The sequence below is a fragment of the Rhynchophorus ferrugineus genome, unplaced genomic scaffold (genome assembly GCF_030347505.1).
Source record: "Rhynchophorus ferrugineus isolate W39M unplaced genomic scaffold, kcgeb_rfMv2 rfM1, whole genome shotgun sequence".
Lineage (NCBI taxonomy): Eukaryota > Metazoa > Arthropoda > Insecta > Coleoptera > Curculionidae > Rhynchophorus > Rhynchophorus ferrugineus.
The window spans coordinates 33,526,454-33,551,141 of record NW_027472580.1 but is presented as its reverse complement, the minus strand read 5'-3'; the positions used below and the strand labels follow the sequence as shown (position 1 = coordinate 33,551,141).

The following is a 24,688-nucleotide window of genomic DNA, read 5'->3' as shown; positions in this document are numbered from 1 at the left end:
TGTTAAAATAAACTAAATATGTTTTTGTTCAATTATTTTATTTAGTTTATAAATTTTGTTGTATGTCAAAGTCAAACTGAATTGAAACTTAGAGTTGTTGCGGCAACATTGCCACTCTTTGACGTCACAAATTTCGATGACGCATATACAAAGAAACTTTGAAGAGAATAGAGTAATATCCTATGTCTTAAACCAATAAGAAGTAGTAAGTTTAGTGGCCTTAAGAAATTCACGACAAGGTTAAAAGTCACTAAATAATAAATCATCATTAAAAAATTAAATTTCATTATTTTTACTGCAGGCTAGGCTTTGGATTTATTTGAATTATACTAATTTGAATCGTTTGTTTTTGTGACATTTTACGTTGGCAAATCCGATTATGAAAAATTGTGTACATTATTATGTTAATCGAATTATCTGTCGATAGTCACTGCTTTGTCTCATATTTCTCGTAGTTTGATTCATTAAAATCTTTATTTTAATTAAAAAGCAAAACAGTTCCAGATAAAATACGTTTATAATTAGTAAAGTGCACAGCCACTGAGCTTTAACAAGTTTATATTATTTAGATATTTGATGTTAGTTACTAATTTATTTGAAAATAACATAGTGAAAGTTTTATTATATTATTGGTTTATTAATACTTAATTAGTACAAGTGGGTATAGGTGGAGTTGAAACCATTATCCTTCTGCTGCATAATACAGAAGGGCTTCTGCATAAATAATATAAATATCAAAGCCTTTGACGGTTTAATATTTATGATGTGTTCGGTATTGGCTGTGCACATTCTCGACAATGAAACGGACATCACAAGACTGGTGTAATTCCAAAGCCTAATATCAGATCTTTGTCGAATGTAATAAATCACAGAATTAAACTGCCATTTATTCATTCGCAATTATCCGGTGATAATGAAAACCTAGGGTTTTCAGCATTGTTTCATGCCATTAGCAGATGGCATGGCCTGTACTAATTAAGTACATGCTGCTTACGAGCATTGCTGATAATGTCATTACATGATTCAAGGTCTAAATTTGTAATAAATGTTAATTTGAAGACAATGACAAGTATTTTCAACAAAATATAATTTTAAAAAATATAGAATTTTTACAAATATAGTAACTAATCTATTTATTAATTTGACATATTCTTTGAATTATTTATGGTACTTAATTTATCAATAGTTGATGAAGAAATATTATCTATATGGTTTATATATGACTATTATCCCTTAATGTTTCTGTAGTTTTAGTTTTTGTGAAATAATTTTAATATAAAAATTAAATATTCAATTAATTTGAGAGTATTCTATTCTAGAACTTTAAAAAATTCGTCTTTTTTCATATTTTCAAGGAGTAACCCTTGAGAGGTATTTTCGAAATATAATTTATTTTCAGAGCTTTAATAGTACAGTTTTAGTAACTGTTTTGGTTACGTAGCATCTAAAGCGGCTCGTAACTAACCCGAAACGTTAGCCGCGTTTTTCTCGAAACTACTTTTTTCTAGACGATTGACATATCTCAAGTTCTACTGAACCAATTTACCACTAAATTTAGGCGTGAGCCTTCTCTATACAGTTTTCTACCGTAAGAAGTAAAACATTAACACAATTTTGAGTACTTTTAAAACATTTCGAAATATAAACAATGGTAAACAATCTTGTTTTATCGAACAGTAGTAATTTGTAAAGCGAAAATAATCTTGTTTGACTTCTTTTAATTTGTACTATTGCAGCACATGTCCTCAGATTAAAAGTTTTCTTATTTTTTCGTTTCGGATTATCGGTAATTGATGATAAATCGGACAATTTTATTTAATTTTTGGCATTACCAAGGTTGTAATCATGTCGACGTCATTTGATCAGCTTATAACTATTTGGCTTTTTAATTCTTTCATTTCTTTCAGTTTTTTCCTTTATATATTACATTAGAAATATCTAGTAAAAAATCAAAATATATGTGTTTTTTATTTCGCTTGAAAATTTAACTGATATTCATGCCTCTGGACTAGAATATCCCCTTAATTTTAAATATACGAAATTGCAGAACAGAAGAAAATTGCTTTGATAAAACAATACTACAATTTAAAAATTCAATCCTTACATCGGGACATAGTGTCAGTAAGAAATTATTACTATAGTATTATGTCTTGTTTCAATAAAGCTATTTGTATCAAGAGGTCGCCCTTCAATGTCATTGCGCCTTCTTACACGCTATTAGTTACTTGGCTGTTTTTCATAAAAAAAATTATTCATATTCCGTTCATATCGTTTTAGATAATTGATGTTCTAACATAGAGAACGGGAGTGGTTATAAAGAACTGTTTCGAATACTGAAGAAAACTTGGGCATACATAATTTATATGAAAAAATATTAGTCTCTTTGGTTACTTTGACTGATACCTTGCATATAAGTCATTTTACCATTAACTTTGTTATATTTTTTCGGTTGTTTCTTTTCAACCATTGTTTCTTGAGGTTTAACTTGAGCTGCTCTATTTCTCCTGTCTTGTAGTGTTTTAGCAATTACACATCCTCTATAACTTGCCGGATGCACTTAATTAGAGTTTGCACATTTTGCCTTAGCTTCTTTTTTTTTACACTCTGTGGTGATATGTTTGCCTGAACATTTTACACATCTACGTTCTCTTCTGCAGCATTTTTCTGTGTGTCTCTTCTATGCTATTCCTTAAATTATACTATATCGTTTCAGATAACTGACGTCCTAACATAGAGAACGGGAGTGGTTATAAAGATTATTCCAGAAACAGAATTCAAAACTGTTTCGAATACTGAAGAAAACTTCGGCATACATAATTTATATGAAAAAATATTAGGAAAACAATAAATTTTGAAAAATTAATGAAACCACTTATTTAACTTGTATTAAGTGTGCTGCATTGTTCTGGTATCAGGTGCTATATTATTAAAAGTATTTAGGAAGAATTAAACATTTCTTTTATAAAATGGACATAAAATAAATTAAAGCAGATAAACACAAATATGATGAATATTATTTAGTCATTTAACGTAAAGTTACGAACACCCGCTTCTTTTCTGTATATTGTTATAAGCACATTAACACCAGAACATTAGGTTCTACCTAGTTTTCGGATTTATAGATAATCATTTTATGATTAAGAAATTAAATATCAGTCAGTAGTTGGAGTTTAATTGATCTAAAATCTAGAGATAATCTAGAATCTAAAAAAACTTAACGTATCCAGATTTCTTTCATTTTACTTAGAAATAAAGGCTTATAAATTTTAATATCCTATAAAACAGTGTAATAATGGCTTTTAAAGATGGTAAATATGCATCAATTGGTTTTCACCCCTTTGAGCTCACTTACTGTATGTTAAAATCAGCCGACCCCAAAATGTATCTATAATGTGATTTGTTTATAGGTTCTATGTAACTCCAAACTTCTTTCAGTTTTTTGGTTGGGTTTTGGTAAACCCTCATAGAGCCTACGATAGCAGGAACAGCATTAAAAGAAGACACACTCTTACCAGTTTCCAAGAGTTGTCATCTATCAAAAGTTTGGATAGTTTTGCCTTTTAAAAGATCTATTTATTAACTTTATCTGTTCTATTGCGAATTCTCGACCAGTTTCCTGTTGAAAAAATATGACTCATAACCTGATAATTAGCAGAGATTTAAGTACATCAGATAATTCTTGAAAAATGTTAGTTGCATTGAGAAATCAAATATCCAATCATGTAATTTATTTGACTTTAAACATTTGACTAAGTTAAAGTCAGAAAATAACAGATAACTTATAAGATGGTTCAATGGAATTTAACTTAACTTGATTTGCAGTCTTGAAGTATCTCAAGAAGCGCTATATATATAACACCATTATATCTAATGGAAAATATAAATAAAATCTAGGAGTGAAAGTAAAAAAAAAATTATCCACTCAAACAAATTACGTTAACGTAATTTCATTTACTATCCAAAAACTATTTTTCTAGAGTAGGCTACTGCTGCTGCTATTGACATTTCCTACATATACGACAAATGACTAAATTATGTCGTCCTTCCTCCAGCTAAATGAAAAACAAGGAACACACTTTACACCTCTATAAATAACAGGCCTTTGGCATTTTAGTTGGAAGGAAAAAACGCTTTTTAAGCGGAAAATCATATTTTAGATTCAAAGAGTGTGTACTAACGACCACGCAAAACGTAAGCGATTTTTATATTGGCACGATTTGAAAATTCTCTCTGAAATTTTTAAATTTTGTTTATCTATATGGGAATATATCTTTATTTGCTTAACATTTTTGTTTAACTTGTATTTGTTTCGCATATATGTATCTATGTATTTATATATGTATAAGTTAAGATTTCTTTAACATTCGTTATTATGTTATTACTCGTTATTACAGAGGCATGAATTTTAGGTATTTTTCAACTAAAATTAGAAAAGCAAACACTATTATTATTATTATTAATTTTTTCCAGATATTATTAATGTTTAAAAAACATATAAAAGAAAAATAGTGAAAAAAATTAAAAATCCAATAAGTGCGGGGTTTAAAAAAACTGTTTACCCTCATTAACGCCGAAAAAGTCAAACAGCATTTTTCTCGGTTTTTTAAAATATAGTAAAAATCCAATTTTATGTTATATTAGGTACAAACTTACTTCAGTTGATTCAGAAGAACTTGCGACACCATATCAGATATTAAGTTTAGTTTTTAGATTCTGCGGTTTAGATTATGCGTCACTAAAATATTTGTATCTTCGCAAAAAAATTCCGAAGGATATATTTTTAAAGGGCTATGCTTTGAAAATACAACAAAAGATTGATTTTTTCAAATTTCTATATCAGAATATCGCCTTAAACTATCTCGAGTTTATTTCTTGTACGTTTTATTTTCTTTTTTTTGGAGGAAGCTCAACTCAAATTTATCATGAGTATTTGTGAGAAGCGATGACCTTTAACTGCACATTACTTCACGCTGAAACAGGAAAGCAATATGTATAGGAACATTTCATATATAACCATTTTGATTCTTACGTTAAGATTCAAAATCTTTACAAGTTTTCAAGCTTCAATTATATTATCTAATATTTTTAACGATTTTTTAATGATCTCTAACAACTTAAATATTTTAAAAATAAGTTCAACTTTTTTATAGATGGGTTAAAGATGGAATAATTATTTCTGAATAGTTTAAAATAATTTATGTATAGCAATTCAGACTAATATCTAATACGAACCTTTCTAAATGAATGTTAACAAGGAATAACCGTTAGTAGCCAGATTGCATAAGGGCAGATGCCTTCTGAGATTGTCTCTAAGTCTAAGTCCCTTGCCAGTTGGGAGAATATGCTAAACTGAATGTAATGATGGAATATTGTGCGCATGCACCAAATATTTGCACTCATCCTTTCCCCACCTACAGTGTATAATCGGCCATTTCAAAATTAACCGTTTGTCCAGTGTAAACAAATAACGTAGAATACGTAGATTAAAAAAAAAATGATTGGATTAAAATTTTCTGTCGCATTAACGAGTTTACAACAATAATAATTAAATTGTTGTGTTATTCTTAGTTTTGTAACATACATTGGTTTTAAAATATGGATGAACAAAGGTAAGTACGGAATATAAGGTTAAGTTTTATAATGTTAAAATATCCAAACAGCTTTAATTTTGTTTCTAGTGAGAATATTAAGCGCCAAACTTAAGAACAAAACATTTTGGACATCAAAAAGAACTCAACATATACCAACATCACCCCGATATAGCTACAGATTTCAAAACGATAACAAGAAGCAAAGAAGACAATTATGCTTTTTGTTGAAATAAAACCGTTGCAAAGGATTTGAGACGAATAATATACATTTGTACTAGAAGTAATATCAAAGGTAATTATAACTTTTATACACATTTTTTAGTAATTAACCATCCATTCATTTTAGGCTAGTAAATGTACAATACGTAAATTAAAATATAATCAGTTCAGTACTCGATTCATTACTGGCGTTTGTCCATCAAAAAGAGCAGCAAAAATTGCGGTAACTGATAAAAATGTCTATACCTCAATCATGATACATTTTAGTAATAATTTAATTTTTACTTTATAGGTGCTAATAGTTGTCGAGGCAAAGCTGATGGAAGTTAAATTAGAAAAATCGAAAAAATTAGATAGGATTTTGCAGATGAAAGAGTAACTTAGAATGACACACTGAAAAGATCAAATTTACCATTAGGAGTTGACCTGAATCCAATAAACAAAACATATAACATTAATCATCAATGAGACCCTAACGATCTAATGACTACTACTCCTACTCCTACTACTAAAGGTGGAGGAGTAAAAAAAACAAGGAAAAAAAGAATATATTTTTATAAAGGAGCATAGGTAAATAAATTTTTGGTTTGTAAAAATAATGATGTTTTGACTGGTGACTTCTTTCAGGTGAAAAGTATGATAGTGTGAAAGATGAAGACTTTGCTTTGAGATAAATGCATTACATATACAAATATGGTTTCTGGACTTTGTCTAAAAATGTTTCAATATGATGATGTAGTCTTTTTCACCCCATTTTAAAGATTTGTAATAAAATGTTCTAACAAAGCAGATATTTGAGAGAGTTTTTATTTTCAATTGGTTCCCAATTTTTATTTACTCGATAAACAAAATTACAACACTCAATTATTAAAAAGTACATTTTGATTAGCATTTAATTTAAAATGTTACATAAAAATGAATGATAATTTACATATTACTATGTTTACTAGTCATTAAATTACTATTTTTATTTCATAGGGCTTAATTTCTCCGTTGTGGAACGATACCCAAAGAAAAATATATTGGCGTAAAATTTTAAACACTATTTACGAAACAAGGTAGAGTAGTACTTGCGTAGAGTTTGTTACGAGACCGCTTCTTTACTCAGAGCATTAATTCATGAAAATGCGCATGTGCTAAACTGAAACTATATTCAGTTTACGGTATCCTCTGGTTGGGAGGCTTTATGGAGAGGGCGGTATCTCTTAGCCAAAATTAAGCAGGAGGCCCAGTTCAAATAATCGTAGTAGGTCCTTGACTATGCGATAACAATGTAATACATTGGTACAATACATACAATGTAAAGCATTTACCATTCAAGGAAATCATAAATTGTTCCGAATATTTATAGTTCTTAGGATTCAATCTGGTAATTCAATATTCTAGACCTTTTTTTAAATTTTGGATCCTTTATGTTTAAAAAGGTTCGGACGTTAATTTGAAGTGAGCTAGGCGGGATTGCTGTTTCTTTTTAATTTTTGGGATTGTCGCCATTTGGAACCCAACAAAAGCAAGAGTGAAGCTTATTTATTTGGTATTTAGTTTACAAGATTTACTTTACCCCATCGAGAACTACTAATCCCAGGGGCAGGATGTCCCTCCATTGATCTCATTGCATGTCCATTAATATTAGTGTTAGCTATCTTCATCCTACCATGTTTATCACTATGATTAGTCAGCATAATTTAATACCCGTAATATTAGTTGCCAGTAATATTAATTGTCAATACTATTATATTAATGTGTATCTTTAATTATATGCCGTCATGGAAGATTGGTTTTCAGAAAGATATTAAGTTGTTTTACGTTGTTTTATTTAAATAAAATTTTGATTTTACGCTTTGGGTTTAAAATTAGTCTTGCATTCATTAGAGTGTCTAATTATTATAAACCTAGATACTTATACAGATAGATAGATATTTAAAGAAAAACCAATGAAGTAAAACCAAAGTTTAATTTATTATGCACCACTTAATTACGAACAAGTCAAGTTATTTTTTAATAAAATAACTGTTTTCGTTTAAATTATGATTCGGTTCCTGGCGAGCATACGAGCCTCAGTATATACAGCAACATTCCGCAGCGTACACAAATCACGGCGCTTTGTTGCTGCATTGGCAGCAATGTAGAAACAGAAGACATATATTTTCAGTTCATGGCCTGCGTTTTAATTAACGCGATTGTTTAAACAAACGACCAAAAGAAAAATGATCGGAAATTATCGGATAGAAACAAAGAGATATGGCGATTTGCATTGTATCAACAATTTTATATTGCTGTTTCAAATTTGGACACTAAAAATATGAGGAATATTTATATTTCATATAACTAAATACGTATTTATTAATATTTTAAGCATGCTCATTTATGTGTCTAACGAAATAATATTTTTCAAAATTAAAAATGAACAATAAATTCGTACCAATTTAAATTTATCATTGTTATATTAATTACATGACATATGATGCAGAAATTTAGTTAAATATTGCGTTGTCTGCACATATATTCTTAGTCACGTCAATTTGTTGAATTTTTTAATGACTGGATATTACTAATGCTTGGGTAGTAATATTTGACAACTCGTGAAGTGTAACGACTGGAGGGTGATCCATGTGGACAAAATCTCAAAAATAATCTGACCTTTTAGCTAGTTGTCTTTTCTAAAATTTAAGGATGATATGAATTTATCAAGATTTATTATTTCTTGATGACATTGGTTAGGTATACATGGGTTCAATTCCCGAAGAGAGGGATGTAATTTATTTTGTGATTCCAATTGTAAATGTCTAGTAAACAGTTTAAAATCCGACAGGCAATAATCATCCCTATAACGTCAGTAATCAGAAGTAATACTGGATGTATTCTGAAATATTCTGGTTAACCGGGTTGGTAAAACAGGTATTTTAATTTCTTTTGAAATATATTTTAAAGTCTCCTTTTACTAACTATGGGATTATCTGGATTAGACCTACAGTTTAACGTGGCCTCCGAACCACGGTCCTCGGCACTGAGCCTACCGACTAGCGAGTGACCAATTTAGAATAATTTTAGAAGACATCCGGTCTTACCCAGTCTAGTTACTGCCGTAAGTAGGATAATTTTTCTTGTCGGATTTTGCACTCTTGTCTAGGACAATCACAAATATTAAATAATCACAAACATACATTTACGACCATGCCCCAGCAGGATTCGAATCCGCGACTATCGAAATAGTAAGAGGACCGTCCTGTCGCCTTTACCGCTGCGCCAGCAAGCCGGCTTATATTTTTAAAAATGGCTTGCACAATTTAAAAGCAAAAAGTTGGACGTCTATGGAATATAAAAAGTGAATAGATATAATATTTTATATTTAAAGTTTTATTTACGAATTGGGATGTTCGTTAGCAAAAGACTATTTAGAAAGTCTGTCGTTGTTGAACATTTCCAAAGTACAAAATTTTAAAATTTAAATAAATGTTTTATGTTTGAAAAATATTTTGAAATTAAATTTTATACAGGATATATATTGTATTTTAATTGTATAAGTAAAATTATAGTAAGGTCAAATAGATAAGGTCGGTTTTTTATAAATATATATATTGATTGATCATAACATTTCAAAATAATACTGGAAATTAATAATTAATGAACTGACATAGCGTCAAGTCTACTAATTAACGAGTGTCCAACATCATACATTAAAAAGCACTAGATACATTGGCGATTTAGTCTTTGTGCGTGCTCCAGTTTTTATACATTTTAGGTATTTCTAGCTGTCATTTCAGTGAGAAGTGCCCTTCATTTTATTTTTAAGAATATGGTACTAATATTGTTGTTGACTACGAAACTATTTATATTTGTGTTATATTTGTAGTTTGTTAATTAGATTGTGCAAGTGCTAATATATCGTAATATAAAACAAATGTTGTTTTGTATAGTATTAAGATTTTTTATTGTACTAAGAAATTGTTATTAAATATTTGTCTTATTTCCATGTATATTTTTTTCTTTATATTTCTGTAAGATAAAATTTTTTTTGCATAATATTCCGCCCTGCGCTCCAAGGTATTCAGCCTACTGGCAATATGGGTAACAACATAAAAACTAATGTTATCTATGTATATACTTAATATAAATATAAGTTGTGAGTTCACCTATGGTATTCAGTTACTGTTAAGAAAGTATTCTTACGAACTATTGCAAAATTTATAATTTGAAAATAATTGTAATAATTCTTTTAATAATAATAATTAAAAAAACAGGTTTACTGATAATTTCTGTCAAAATTACCAGGTCAATATTAAAAAGACAGATCCGAAATTTTATGAAGTCTTTAACTTTCTGTTAGTTTTTGTAGGAACTGTTATTAAGAGAATAAATATCAATAATTAATAAATTTAATGTTATAATTAAATATCAATGTTTTTATTCAAAACAAAATATAACTTTTATACAATACAAGGGAAACATATTTAGTAGGATGGGCTAGGTTGTGAAGTAATATTTTCTTTTAACGGACTATGCTTTGTGAGTTTATTCTTTGTTAATTCCTTTTTTTGCCACCATTTTTATTCTAGAGCTTATAAGGCGTTGTCATTAAACCGTTTTAATAGAATTCAGGCCAAATATTATCTTTGTCGTAAAGATAAAAACCACAATGGTCCCAACTGGAGACAAAATATTCAAATATGAAAATAAGGGTGAATAAAAAAATAATCTAAATTTACTTATATTTAAATGGAAATGAATACAAACTTTGCTGAAGTAGGCTTTAGTAGCTAAGCAATATGTCGAGGGAGTGCGTAAAGTGGCCATTAAAGCGAGAATATAATCATTTTAAATATTTTTTTAACACACACGCCATATTTCTTGGTTATGTATCTTTTAATGTTTTAACATAAACTTGTTATCCCTTGACTTGATTTTTAACTAATTTTTTTCTGTATTTTTTAATTTTTACTCTTTTCTGATGAATATTATTTAATACGATTGGAAGATATATTTATAATACTCAATTTAGTATATTCAGACAGAATATAACAGTTTCTGCACATATATCTATTGTCAAGCCATACGCTGAGAGACGGCATAATGTGACTATTAAAGAGAGAATATAATCATATCAAATACGTATATTTAATATAACATACATTCGACATTTTTGTTGATTATGTACTGATGATTATTATTAGGTGATTAATATAATTATTACGTTTAATGTTATGTAATGAACTTGTTATTATTTGATTTTAAACTAATTCTTTAATGTACTTTTTTCTTTTTGTTCTTATTTGTTGAATATTCTTGAATACGATCGGAATATATATTTGGAGATGTCTTAATAAAGGCCAGATATAATATAACTTTTGACGTAAAGCTGAAATAAATAATGAGATATAATTTCTTATAAAAGGTTTTAGTATATATTTAACTACACGAATACGTATAATAAAAAAAGGTATTTTGCTCTGATATACATATTTATTTAACAAAAAATATTTAAAAAATAAATATTTATTTATTTTTCATATAATCACAGATAATTCAGATAATTTTACATATTACATATGCTATAAATAATATTAAAAATTAATAAGTTTAATGTTATAGTTAAATATCAAGTTATTTATTCAAAACAAAATATAACTTTTATACAATACAAGGCAGACATATTTACTAGGACGGGCTAGGTTGTGAAGTAATATTTTCTTTTAACGGACTATGCTTTGTGAGTTTATTCTTTGTTAATTCCTTTTTTGCCATCATTTTTATTATAGAGCTTATAAAGCGTTGTCATTAAACCGTTTTAATAGAATTCAGGCCAAATATTATCTTTGTCGTAAAGATAAAAACCACAATGGTCCCAACTGGCGACAAAATATTCAAATATGAAAATAAGGGTGAATAAAAAAATAATCTAAATTTACTTATATTTAAATGGAAATGAATACAAACTTTGCTGAAGTAGGCTTTAGTACCTAAGCAATATGTCGAGGGAGTGCGTAAAGTGGCTATTAAAGGGAGAATATAATCATTTTAAATATTTTTTAACACACACGACATGTTTCTTGGTTATGTACCTTTTAATGTTATATCATAAACTTGTTATCTCTTGACTTGATTTTTAACTAATTTTTTTCTGTATTTTTTCATTTTTACTCTTTTCTGATGAATATTATTTAATACGATTGGAAGATATATTTAAAGATATATTTATAGTAATAATACTCAATTTAGTATATTCAGACAGAATATAACAGTTTCTGCGCATATTTCTATTATCAAGCAATACGCTAAGAGACGGCGTAAAGTGACTATTAAAGAGAAAATATAATCATATCAAATACGTATATTTAATATAACACACATTCGAAATATTTGTTGATTATGTACTGATGATTATTATTAGGTGATTAGTATAATTATTACCTTTAATGTTATATAATGAACTTGTTATTCTTTGATTTTAAACTAATTCTTTAATGTACTTTTTTCTTTTTGTTCTTATTTGTTGAATATTTTTTAATACGATCGGAATATATATTTAGAGATGTCTTAAAAAAGGCCAGATATAATACAACTTTTGAATAAATAATGATATATAATTTCCTCTAAAAGGTTTTGGTATATATTTAACTACACGAATACGTATAATAAAAAAAAGATATTGTGCTCTGATATAAATATTTATTTAACAAAAAATATTTTAAAAATAAATATTTATTTATTTTTCATATTATCACATATATTTCAGATATTTTTTCATATTTTATATTTCACATATAGATAAATCCCGTTCTTAATAATTTTAAATGTTCAGTTTAGCGCAATTAAATTAGTATTTTTTTATAAAGAGTTTAGTTTGTTGCATTTGGTTTTCATCAGGGATATCTATTGGTGAAAATACGATGAGCCGATGTATATAATTATTAAACAACATAACTGATAAATATGATGGTTTGGTCATTTCAATTCTTTTTAATTTTGATTTCATTTTCATCATTCAATATATACAGACGTTAAGAATGGAGCAATCAAAATTGTATTTTTGGTACTCATTAGTTTTGGTCTCAGATATGAAGAAATCTGCTGCCGGAGATATTTTAATTATTCGTATTTCTTTCAATGATCTAAGGTAGTGTCAGTAATAGAGGAATTCATATTAGCAATATACATCCTAAAAAGCAAAGCCAATATCTTGCATTTCAACTCTCGTAAATATGTTGCAAGGGTTGTGAAGGATTGAAGTTCGAATTGGATGTTCCGCCTCACTCACCAAGGTACTCACCGGATATAGCAACTTCAGAATACTACCTAATAATGTTCAGGTCAATGTGGCATAGTATGTCTGGCACGCAGTTTTGAAATACCAAAAAAGTGCTGAAATCAATCCCTGCCAAACCAACATCATTCTTTTGATGTGGTATTGCCATGTTGCCTTAAATCAGGATAAAATATATCATATAATTGACGAGACAGTATGATGACCTCTGGGATGGCTTTAGGAAGTCGGAGAACTTGGATCCCTTACCAGTCGTTATAATAATTTAAATTATAGAGTTTCATTGGTAAATATGAGACTAAAATATAATAAAAAAATAAGGAAAAATGACAAAAAAATAGTTTCTACTTTGTAAAATTTTAATCAAAATCATTTTCTAGAAACTGCCGTTAAAAGGTAAATTTCTTTTTTATAAGAAAATACCGTTAAAGATTGTAGATAATATAGAGCATAATAAATATAATTTATTAGTGGTTCAATCTTCGGTATAATAGCTCTAACATTCTCTTAAATCATTCTCTTCTCTTAAATCATAATAATATTATTTTCAGCTTCTTAGGGTAACATATATCTAAATAGCTTTATGTACTAGATTTTCAGTCGTATTAATGTCCATTTATTATGGCATTAAGTCAAACAAATATTGAGTTATATTCTGAACTTACTAACTACGGTTAGTGTTGATTAATTGTTAGCACCTCTTCCAAGCTTCTTTATAATTATTAAAAATGTTTAATAATTAGAAAAGTAAAAAAGATCTGTAATTAGATTATATATTACCTCATCAAATCGATATTTTGAAACTTAGCCATTGATCGATAAGAACCAATATACCTGCAATAATAAACAACAATAAAATTTTTACTGTATGGTAAGATCGCTGCATGAAGAGATAGCAAAAACAATCAAAGCGGCTGGGGAAATTTTACAGAAATTCAATTCGATGATAAGAGAGAGAGTTGTTAGTATGGATGAAGCGATTATTATTCCAATATTGAATATTAGTCCGCTATTGTTAGAGGAGCATTAAAGGAAGTGTGCATTCCTTCATTATAGGAAGAGCAGACATGACTTTAGTGACTTGAGATTTAAGATAAATCACTCTTAAAGGCATTCTTTATTAATGTCATTTACATAATCTTCTTTTATTAGTAAATAAGATATTTTTATATCAAATAAGTTAACAAATCAATTAATTTATGGAGATTAATTAGATAATTCAATTAAAAGAAAATTTTGCTTTGATGATATTTGGTATTTTCGTAATAAAATATAACCAATTAGAGGGACGTAAAGACAAAGTTATTTCATTAAACTTAAGTAAAATAAATAAGTACGTTCACGAACTTGGATTAGGTCTGAGCTTGATATTTCATTTTCGTCTTCTATTTGCTTTGCTAAAACCAAAACTTTACAGCGTGTATCTTAAACGCGCGCGGCTGATTGGGAATGCGGTTATTAAGTAATGGAAAATATGGAGAACAAAATTACATCATCTAATTTGTTCGATAGTTTATTCCGTCCGCGATGTAGTGTTATTGGATATACTTGGATGTATATTATTTATGTTTCTCGAGATATTTTTGGAGGATTTCGCGAGTTGAAAACAGGAAATGAACAGTTTCGAACTTAGAAATTATCATTTGTATGAAGTAACCAATTTCATTAGATTATATGGTGTTTTGGCTTTACTAGATTATATAGTATCTATATAATTCGTAATGACATGAGGCCAGTTTGAGATTTTCCAAATGAGGTGCTTAATTAATTAAGTAATTAAGTTAGGATGCGACAATCACTGTACAGTTCAGAAACAAATTCATAGACGTAGATTATAGTTGTTTGAATATCTATATATCTGTCGAATGACTTGTTAATATTTTGGTTGGTAGATAAGAAGAGTTTAGTTTTATAATATATATTATCAATATATTTAACAATTAAATATTTAATTTATATTTATATTTAATTTATATAATAATTTATATATAATTCAAAGTTTAATTTATATTTTTTATTATTTTTGTTAAATATATTGATAATATATATTTTAAAACTAAAAACTTGTTTTAGTTTGCCAAGGAATATAATAGAAATAGAAAAATATAAAATAGAATAAATTAAATATAAATTAAATAAAATTCATCATATATAAAAATGGATTGCTCTTCGTTAGTATCGCTAAAACCCGAGAACGGTTAAATCGATTATGCTAGTTTAGGTTTTGAAATATTTGTCGAAGTCCAGGAAAGGTTCTTATTGTTAGAAAGTATGGAATAATTGTGAGGAAAATACTAAAACGTTTTCCCATACAAAGTGTTACTGTTACTATCATCAAAATAATTTCACTGTCGCAACTGTGTCTTGGAAAATATATTTTGTGTATTTAATAATTTTAATAAATACTAATTAAGACTACCGACCACTATTATTAAATTGCGTTTAGATTAATATATATATATTAAACCTTGAGGATAATTTCACGCCACTGATAAACAACTTTCATGCAACTGTAGGTACATCCAAGTGATCGATCCAACCAAGTGAGAAATAGTGAGATATACGTCATATATGATATTACTTTTACTACTAATAATGCCAAGGAGAAGATGACATGACTTAGCAGGTCAATTGAAAAGCCCCCGGCCTACCATAGTAAAATACATTTTTTTGGCAAAATTAGTTTTTTTTATTCAACATAATTCCCTTCAAGACCCTCCAAATTTTCGATACCATTTTTGTAGTACGATTTGTCATTTGCTTCAAAATAGGCCTCAGTTTCGGTGATCACCTCTTCATTCGACGAAATTTTCTTCCCAACGAGCATTCTTTTGAGATCTGAGAACAGGAAATAGTCGCTGGGGCCAGATCTGGAGAATACTGTGGATTAAGAAGCAGTTCGAAGCCCAATTTATAGATTTTTGCCATCGCTTTCACTGATTTGTGACACAGTGCATTGTCTTGGTGAAGCAGCATTTTCTTTTTCTTTAGATGCGGCGATTTCGTCCTTCAAACGGTCCAATAACGATATGTAATAGTCAACCCTCCAATAACGCTATGTAATTTTTCAAAGTAGTCAATGAAAACTATTCCATGCCCATCCCAAAATTCAGACGCTATGACCTTGCTAGGCGACTGTTTTCTGCTTTTCCCCCGCTTTGGAGCGGGTTCATCGTGTGCAGTCCACTCGGATAACCGTCAATTGGACTTCCTCGTGAAATGATGGAGCCATGTTTCATCCATTATTACATATCGACGCAAGAACTTGGGTTTAGTACACTTGATCATCTTCAAACACTGCTCCGAATCATCAACTCGTCGTTGTTTTTGGTCAAAAGTGAGTTCGCGCGGCACCCACTTTGCACAGAGTTTTCTCATACCCAAATATTCGTGAATGATATGATATACACATTCAGTTGATATTTTTAGAGTGTCTGCTATTTCATTCAATTTCAATTTACGGTCATTCAAAATCGTTTTGTGGATTTTTGTAATGTTTTCGTCGGTAGTAACCTCTTTTGTGCGTCCATTGCGTTCACCGTCTTCGGTGCTCATTTCACCACGTCTAAACATAGCATACCAATCCTTGATGGTTGATTTTCCTGCGGAAGTGTCCGGAAGCTCGGCACCAAGCCAAGTTTTCAATTCCTTTTTATAACTGCATTCGAAGGTACCTGAAAATTGAGTAGATACTCTTAAAATGCATAGAGTTAATAAACGTCTATGACAACAACAGTGGGCACGACGCAATGAAATTGAGCTATTCCTCATACACAAGACTCCTATAATCCAGGAGCGAGCAGCATTCCAGTACGATCCGAAAGATAGATTATGGTGATATCAAATCAGTTAACATTGAGGAATTAACAGTCGTTCGTTAATATTGTAAGGTATTAAAATATAGTGGTGAATATAATAGATGATGCTGTGCTGTTTGAAAATAAAATTGCCACAATTCGTTCCACTACCAGATCTATTACTCTCATTAGTTTCTGCGATGGGAATTGATTCTAAAGACTTCTTGGTTAACATTCAAAAATAAAAAACGTCATTTGACGAAATGTATGTTGCACAGGACAATTTCATGTCCACTTTCAAGGTTTTTGCTTTAAAGTTCCTTGATAACATTTACATTTATATCAGAAATAAATCAGCAAAACAACTGCAGACACCAGGATAAATTTGTTGATTATATGTAGCTCTGTTATTACTAGCAGATGTTGATCATCATTTCTTATATATACATTTTATGAGCAATCCTTGTGCGGAAATTGTTAGGCGTTGTGCTTATGAACCAAGAGTGAAGGGAACTATTGTCTAAGAACTTCAAACGTTTCTTCGTCAGAACAACGATTTATCAAAATGTTCAAAATTGCATTAGATATCCGATCCATCTGACATCTGACAGACATAAATAAGAGTGACGAACTATAAAAATGAATAGTTTAACTTATGATGGGTCAGATAGTATACGATAAGTGGCTTATCATGAGAATTTACTGCTCTGAATTTGGATTGTTCTATATTCGGTTTGAACGGAGCTCTTGATTTAATACGATTGATTGACGGTCGTATATAAACAGTTAGAATTGAAACTTCCGCGATTTGATCTCATTTATATGCTTCTCTCGGGTTCCTGATGTTGACAGGGAAGGTTTAGCTAAAAATTCTGCATCCTAATTCGTTTATTTCTATGGAGAGAAAGACTTCTGTACTTGTGTAATAAACACAAAAGCCTGATGTGCTACTCGCCTGCTAAGTGTTACATGTTGTGATGCTCATGTATCATCATAGTCATAATTCCGTTTACATATTATTTACATAATGAGTTGTTCACCTTCGTCATTTATCATCATTCATCGTTCATCTAATCACCCGCTATATGGTAGGTTTGAAATCGAGAAAAGTGCTTTTTTGTACCTTAATTAGTTGAAAAAATAACTTCCACACTAAAGACTTCCATCACTTAATGTCTGCGTCGATTATCATCGTTAAGAATTTTCTTAAATATATATAAAGCAAGTGTAATTTTGGATAAAGCCACCAATATTTGGAATAAAGTACGATGAAGCTTTCAGGCGGACAAAATGTTCTTGCAGTTTCTTACAATTCAACAATATTTGAAAACAAATAATACAAATTGTTGTTGATTATGGGGTGGAAAACAAAAGACCGACAAACTTTAAAATCTAAATGAAAATAGCCACAAATTAATCGAAGAAATATTAATTGAAATCATAAGTAATTTAATGGGTTCTAGAGTCCTGATCGATAAATGCGTTTTAAATTGCTCGAATTCCTGCTTAAAATTGACAAAAAAATCTCTAGTTTGACTGAAGAGGAAGAAGAAAGAGTTTCCAGAATTGAAAATCTTTAACCGGAATATTTTTATTAGCTTAACGACTCGATTCAGACCAACCTCTAATATTAGATATTTACTTTTGATATGACAAAATATAGTCGGGGCTTCGCAATATTGCCGCATTAAATTTTGCTTTTTGTTTACAATTTTTGCCGGTTTATAATCTCTGATGTTCTGACACACGTGATAAAATGGGAAGGAAAAAGCCGCTAATACAAATTAGTCTATTACAATTAATTTAAATTTGTCTTCGACGTCATGCATGATCCATGCTTTAGTGAACGAGCATGTTATTATTCTTATATACTTCACTTTATACTCAGATAATAAAACCCCGGATAGAAAAACTGACTTCAATTAACAACTCTGAATGCATCGTTTATAGTAACCCAAATAAATTTGAACCTCGAACCACGAACTGAGCTGCCAATCTAGTTAATGGTCGCTAGCAGTACATTTAACTAAAATCCTAAGTGTGGGTAGATTATAGTTCCAAAAAGTGGTCCTCGAATTTATATAATATAACGTATGCATATTTAACTATGGTGGTTAGCTCTGGCCCAGCCGAGAGGCTTTTCCAAAAGTCGCAAGAGTGTTAATCTGCATGGAACTGTTTTGCTGGAGTAAGTAATTTAGTGTATTAAATCATTAAATCATTGTTTGTTTTTGCAAGATAAGAAATGCTGGGATCTATATTATTAAATCCGATTGGTTTGTTAACCCTTGTTGTTTTAGTTTATTTAATATTTCTTTTATGTTGCAAATTTGTATGTGTATCATCGATATTTTAGTGATTGGACATACTGCTTAACGTAGTTTCCGAATCACAGTCCTCGGCATAATGCTTACCGACTGAAGACGAGGTTAAGATAATACCATATCAAAAAATTATATTAAAACCAAATCTTTTTGTCTTAAGCTAAATGAAATTTGCATTCTGAACACTTAAATCTACAAAATTAATACATTTATTGATTTATAGTCATTACTGTTTTTATTAATAAATAATCAATAGTCTAACAGTCGCGTGATATAGTCATTATATTATTATACAATAATTATATACTGATATAATGTAATATAGTTGACAAAAATAAATTAGTTTGTTATGGTGTGGTGTGGTGTAATTAGTGGTGTTATATCATTATCAAAATGCAGTATACAGAAAGAATGAAGATATACAGAAAATGTATTAAGTGTAACGAAGGTATACTCATACTACAAAAAATTATTTATATATAGTAAAATATGACAAATCATTAATACGTAATACATAATTAAACCTGTCATAAAAATATTAAAGGGAAACTAGAATATTGTATATTTATTATGGACTTATGCAAATCGTCAAGTCTTCGATATAAAAATAAATATTTTAGTACAGAACTAAATTAATATCGATAAATATTGCCCCGAAAAATAAAATAAATTAGTGTTAATAAATAACATAACGAATGGAACATATTAATCATATGTTAAGAAACACTCCTCAAATATTTTTTGGAAACAAGATATTTTTGAATTATTTAAGTAATACAACAATCTGTGTTATCTGTAATTATAACATTATTATCTATTATCTATAAGTATTCTCATAGTAAATTTATAAATAAACATAATTATTATATATTGTTATATAATAAGGTGTAGATGCATACGAGGTGAAAGTATGTAACTTGAGGCTTAGCAAACATAAAGTTATTAACAGGCTACTGTTAAAAATTGGGATCGTTAAGAGTAAATAAGGTTTGTAAGATGATAGGTTCTAACAACGTGCTTCTGAAATTTGTTAAAGCCGTTTTCCAATTAAGTTCTTACTTCACTAAAGCACATATTTTATATAGTAGAGAATACAGAGTACTTTGAATAAAATTCTTAATTAATAACGTATAAGGTAAAATAAATAATGAATAGTATTACAAAGGCCGACGAAATATGATATTTACATTTTTAGAGCGTTTCGTTACCCTAAATATCCGCGTTTCATTACGTTTTACAATCGTTGAACAGAATGTCTCAACATTTTGCAGATAGGCACGTTATTGTCGTATTAACAATCACATTTGGATTCGACAATTTGTATAATGAAAGAGTTTTTCGGTAATTTAACTTTCTCTGGCCAAAAACATTGATATAATTGATATTAGAGATACTAATAAAGAGAAGGCTCACACCAAGTTTCAGATAAATCGGTTCAGTAGAACATTGAGATCAACCGCCTAGAAAAAAGTAATTTTGAGAAAAACACGTTTAAATTTTCGCGTTCAGATGTCGTCTAAAAAACTGAACTAAAATCGAAATAAAACAGTTCCATCTCTCCGGAAATGAGTTCATGGTGATTTACGTCGTCGTTTCACAACGAATGTTTTATTATCTTTTAAATCATTTTAACATACTAGTAGAAGAGAAGTAATATAACTAATAAAGTAACATATTAATAAAGAGAAGGCTCACACCAAGTTTCAGATAAATCGGTTCAGTAGAAAATCGAGATCAACCGCCTAGAAAAAAGTAATTTTGAGAAAAACACGTTTAAATTTTCGCGTTCAGATGTCGTCTAAAAAACTAAACTAAACTCGAAATAAAACAGTTCCATCTCTCCGGAAATAAGTTCATGGTGATTTACATCGTCGTTTCACAACGAATGTTTTATTATCTGTTAAATCATTTTAACATACTAGTAGAACCTTTTTTATATTATTTATAAGGTATAAGACAAATTCTAAGAAAATGGATAATATAAACCATTCAGCTATTTCATTTTGAAGAGAGATGAAGTAAGATTAATTTCTTGTCAATAACACCAATTATTTAGAAAATATCAAAAGCACTTCAAAGGTTGTTCTACCATAACGTAGCTATTATAAGCTATATCTCGCTCCTTAGTTTAGGAACTAATAACAAGGGCATAACGTTGGAAATATATTCCGTTATGAGACTCTAAGTGTTCACCCCTTAATAGATTATCGTCTAATGTCTGAACATTTCCAAATCTTTGATATATACGGTGACTCATATATGATCTATATGATACTATTATGATACTATTATATGATCTGACTTATACGCAGCGCATATAACAATTATTAAATATATTTAATAACGGACTTCGAAAAATAAGAAGGTTTTATGTTCGGATATATATATATATATATATATATATATATATATATATATATATATATATATATATATATATATACATACATATATATATATATATATATATATATATATATATATATATGTATATATATATATGTATATATATATATATATACATACATATATATATATATATATATATATATATATATATATATATGTATATATATATATGTATATATATATATATATACATACATATATATATATATATATATATATATATATATATATATATATATATATATATATATATATATATATATATATATATATATATATATTAAGCTAAATGTATATATAGCTTATGTATATATAGTAAAATATAAAATGGGTGTAGTAGATATGTTAAATAAGGTTTTTGTTTATTTTTATTTAGTGATGACGACAATTATTATGTACATATTTTATTTTAAAATGTTTTTTTTGTGTTAAAAATTTAAGTTTGCTTATTTTTTTATTTTTGGTAAGTTCCTTATTTATTTTTTGAAGTCGGTTCAATTTTTTTGTTAAAAGTATTTTATAATAAATACATTCATCCGATACTTACATTATATTTGTATACATACTTAACATTTTGATCCAACAAAGGGTTTGTACCTTGACATTTTAATTGTTGTATTTTTTAATTTCTAAAATACAAAATAAAAAATAATTGTAGTGACATTATAAACAATAATTGTAATAAGGAATAAAACCGGAATATGTTGCAATGCAAAGTAAATAAAAAGTATTGTATAATATATTATCTAGAGTATGTAAATATGGTCGTGTCTCTAATCTGCAAATTTCACAATGATTAGATTGAAAATAGAAGATAAATTAATTTTCAATGCAATTATAAATCGGTTTCAATATAGTGGCAGTTGCCAATAGATACTATTAGTATTACATTATTTTATTATTGCAGTGTTTTTGCAACATTTTTTAATTTTTGTTTAGCTCATCTAGTTATTCATTTTATACATTAATGTCAAAGCCTTCCCTTTCTATTTCTCTGATTCGATTGCAACTAGGTATGGAGTATGGAGTGCAAAATATGCTGGTAGATGTTGAAAATAATTTTGACTTTATTGACATCTCGTACATTATTATGTTCAATTACTTTTTGATTCTATTTTCATACAAACATACGAAAAAATATTTTAATTTACATACATATTTTAGGCTAGAAAGTTTAACAATTTTATTTTATTTTGCATATATTAGCGATTGCAAAGAAATGAAAATTAGTACAAAAATAATTTAAAACAGGACATTTTAACTCATAATAATTATAATAATTTCATAATTAAACAAGAAATGCTTCTTGGAAAGCAAACATTTTTTGTATTTAATATTTTTCTATCTTTCAAAAGCCAAGTAATTGATGATAAACTTTCGCTTGTTCTTTAAAATACAATTTATAGATTCTTGGAAAACATTTATTTTTGATTTTATGTTTGTAAGTAGGTAATGGATCAGTTTTGGATTAAAATTACTGAGAAACTATTTAATTTATAATTATTATTATTCAATAATAATGACATTAAAGTATTTTAAATGCATTTTTTTCAATAATCGTATAATATATGACATTACTTCTGGCCAATATACGACTACAGTTTATGCAAGCTCTTTGTTCTATTTTCAATTTACCACTGAGAGATGTAAATCCCGTTATAAAACATGTCAGGATATCCGGCAAAGATATTCCTATTTTTGAGAATGAGAACAGAAGTTGATCCATTTGCATATCCATTTTTACAACCAGGAAGAGCAGTAATATCCACCATAGAAAATCCGTACGTAGAAACGTACACGTGTTACCCCGAAAACTGGATGCTCCTTATTAGATTTTGACGTAATTTTGCACGTTTGCTTCTAGGGTGGCTAATATAATGTTTGATTTATGACAGACAAAGTGCAGAATAATAACAAACTCGGCCAATCAGCGTAAATACATCGGTAACTAATGTATATGTTCGAAACAAAATTAAATATATCATTTAAATATATACATAAATTATTAATGAACAAGAATAATCAATTATCCATGCTAGTATTGTGCTATACTATCTTCAATTACTTTTTATTGTTTATTAGATTATAAATATGCCTTCATAATTAATGCTATTTCACATCACCTTTTGTTTAGTTTCTTCAATTCTCATATTTCTTATAACGAGGACTTAGTTTTCAGTCCTCGTTATAAAAAACTGAAAAACTGAAAGACTGAACAATCATGTTTTATTATGTGGTTTATTTATTCGCCTAAATTTTGATAAATACCAATAACATTAGTTAGTAATATGATGCATATACCTTAATATCGAATATAATCTTCTTTTGACTATTAGCATTACCCAAGCTTTATGGAGGGTACAACAAAATGCCGTAGCAACATATGTTCAGTGATGAAAGCAGCCATCAAGAAGAATTGATGACTAATAAGATATTAGAATACTCCCGAACAATTATTTGATGAAAATATAGGCATCATGTGAGAGGTATAGTTGGTAAAGCAGCTTGAGGTTGAGAGTTGTGATAAGACTACTCAGAAGCAAAGTACTACTATAGCCTTTACAACAAAACAGTCAATGAACACCATAGATGACGTAGAATCTAGAGCCAAATTCGATTTAAATTCTTCCATTCTACTAGTTAGCATTACTCTGGTTATAAGAGACAGAATGCTGTCTGACGCGTCGGAACTACTCTATAAAACACGATGTATGATGGTACTGTACTTCAAAACATTACACAAGATATGCAGCTCTTTGAGGGATGTAAGTCATCCGTTCACGCAATGTTGCACTGTGAAATGTATGATTTATATGCTGTAAATATCACGCACGAAGAGGTCTAATTGAACTTTAAGACATTGCTTTTGAAAGAATAATGTTTTTAAAAGTATATAATAAAAACCATGATTATAATTTCAATTTATACATCAAGATACCGAAATGTCCATTACATAAAATATTTCAAAAAAACATGAACCGACTTGACGACGTGAACTGACCGAAAAAATAAATAACGAACTCACTAAAAGATTAGATTTTTAACACAAAAAAAAACGTTTCAAAATAAAATATGTACATAATAGTC

The 24,688-nt window shown here is 28.6% G+C and overlaps 1 protein-coding gene and 2 long non-coding RNA genes across 3 annotated transcripts in view; 2 read left to right on the top strand and 1 right to left on the bottom strand.

Moving 5' to 3' along the window:
- Positions 1 to 24,688, bottom strand: part of Sol1 (CUB domain-containing protein Sol1) — a 1,033,997-nt gene that overhangs the window by 90,484 nt on the left and 918,825 nt on the right. The window lies entirely within an intron of this gene.
- LOC143206710 (uncharacterized) lies at positions 5,743 to 6,243 on the top strand. Its single transcript, XR_013008509.1, has 3 exons — positions 5,743 to 5,883; positions 5,938 to 6,033; positions 6,103 to 6,243. It is a non-coding gene; the product is annotated as an uncharacterized LOC143206710 (long non-coding RNA).
- Positions 6,243 to 6,612, top strand: LOC143206712 (uncharacterized). Its single transcript, XR_013008510.1, has 2 exons — positions 6,243 to 6,380; positions 6,438 to 6,612. It is a non-coding gene; the product is annotated as an uncharacterized LOC143206712 (long non-coding RNA).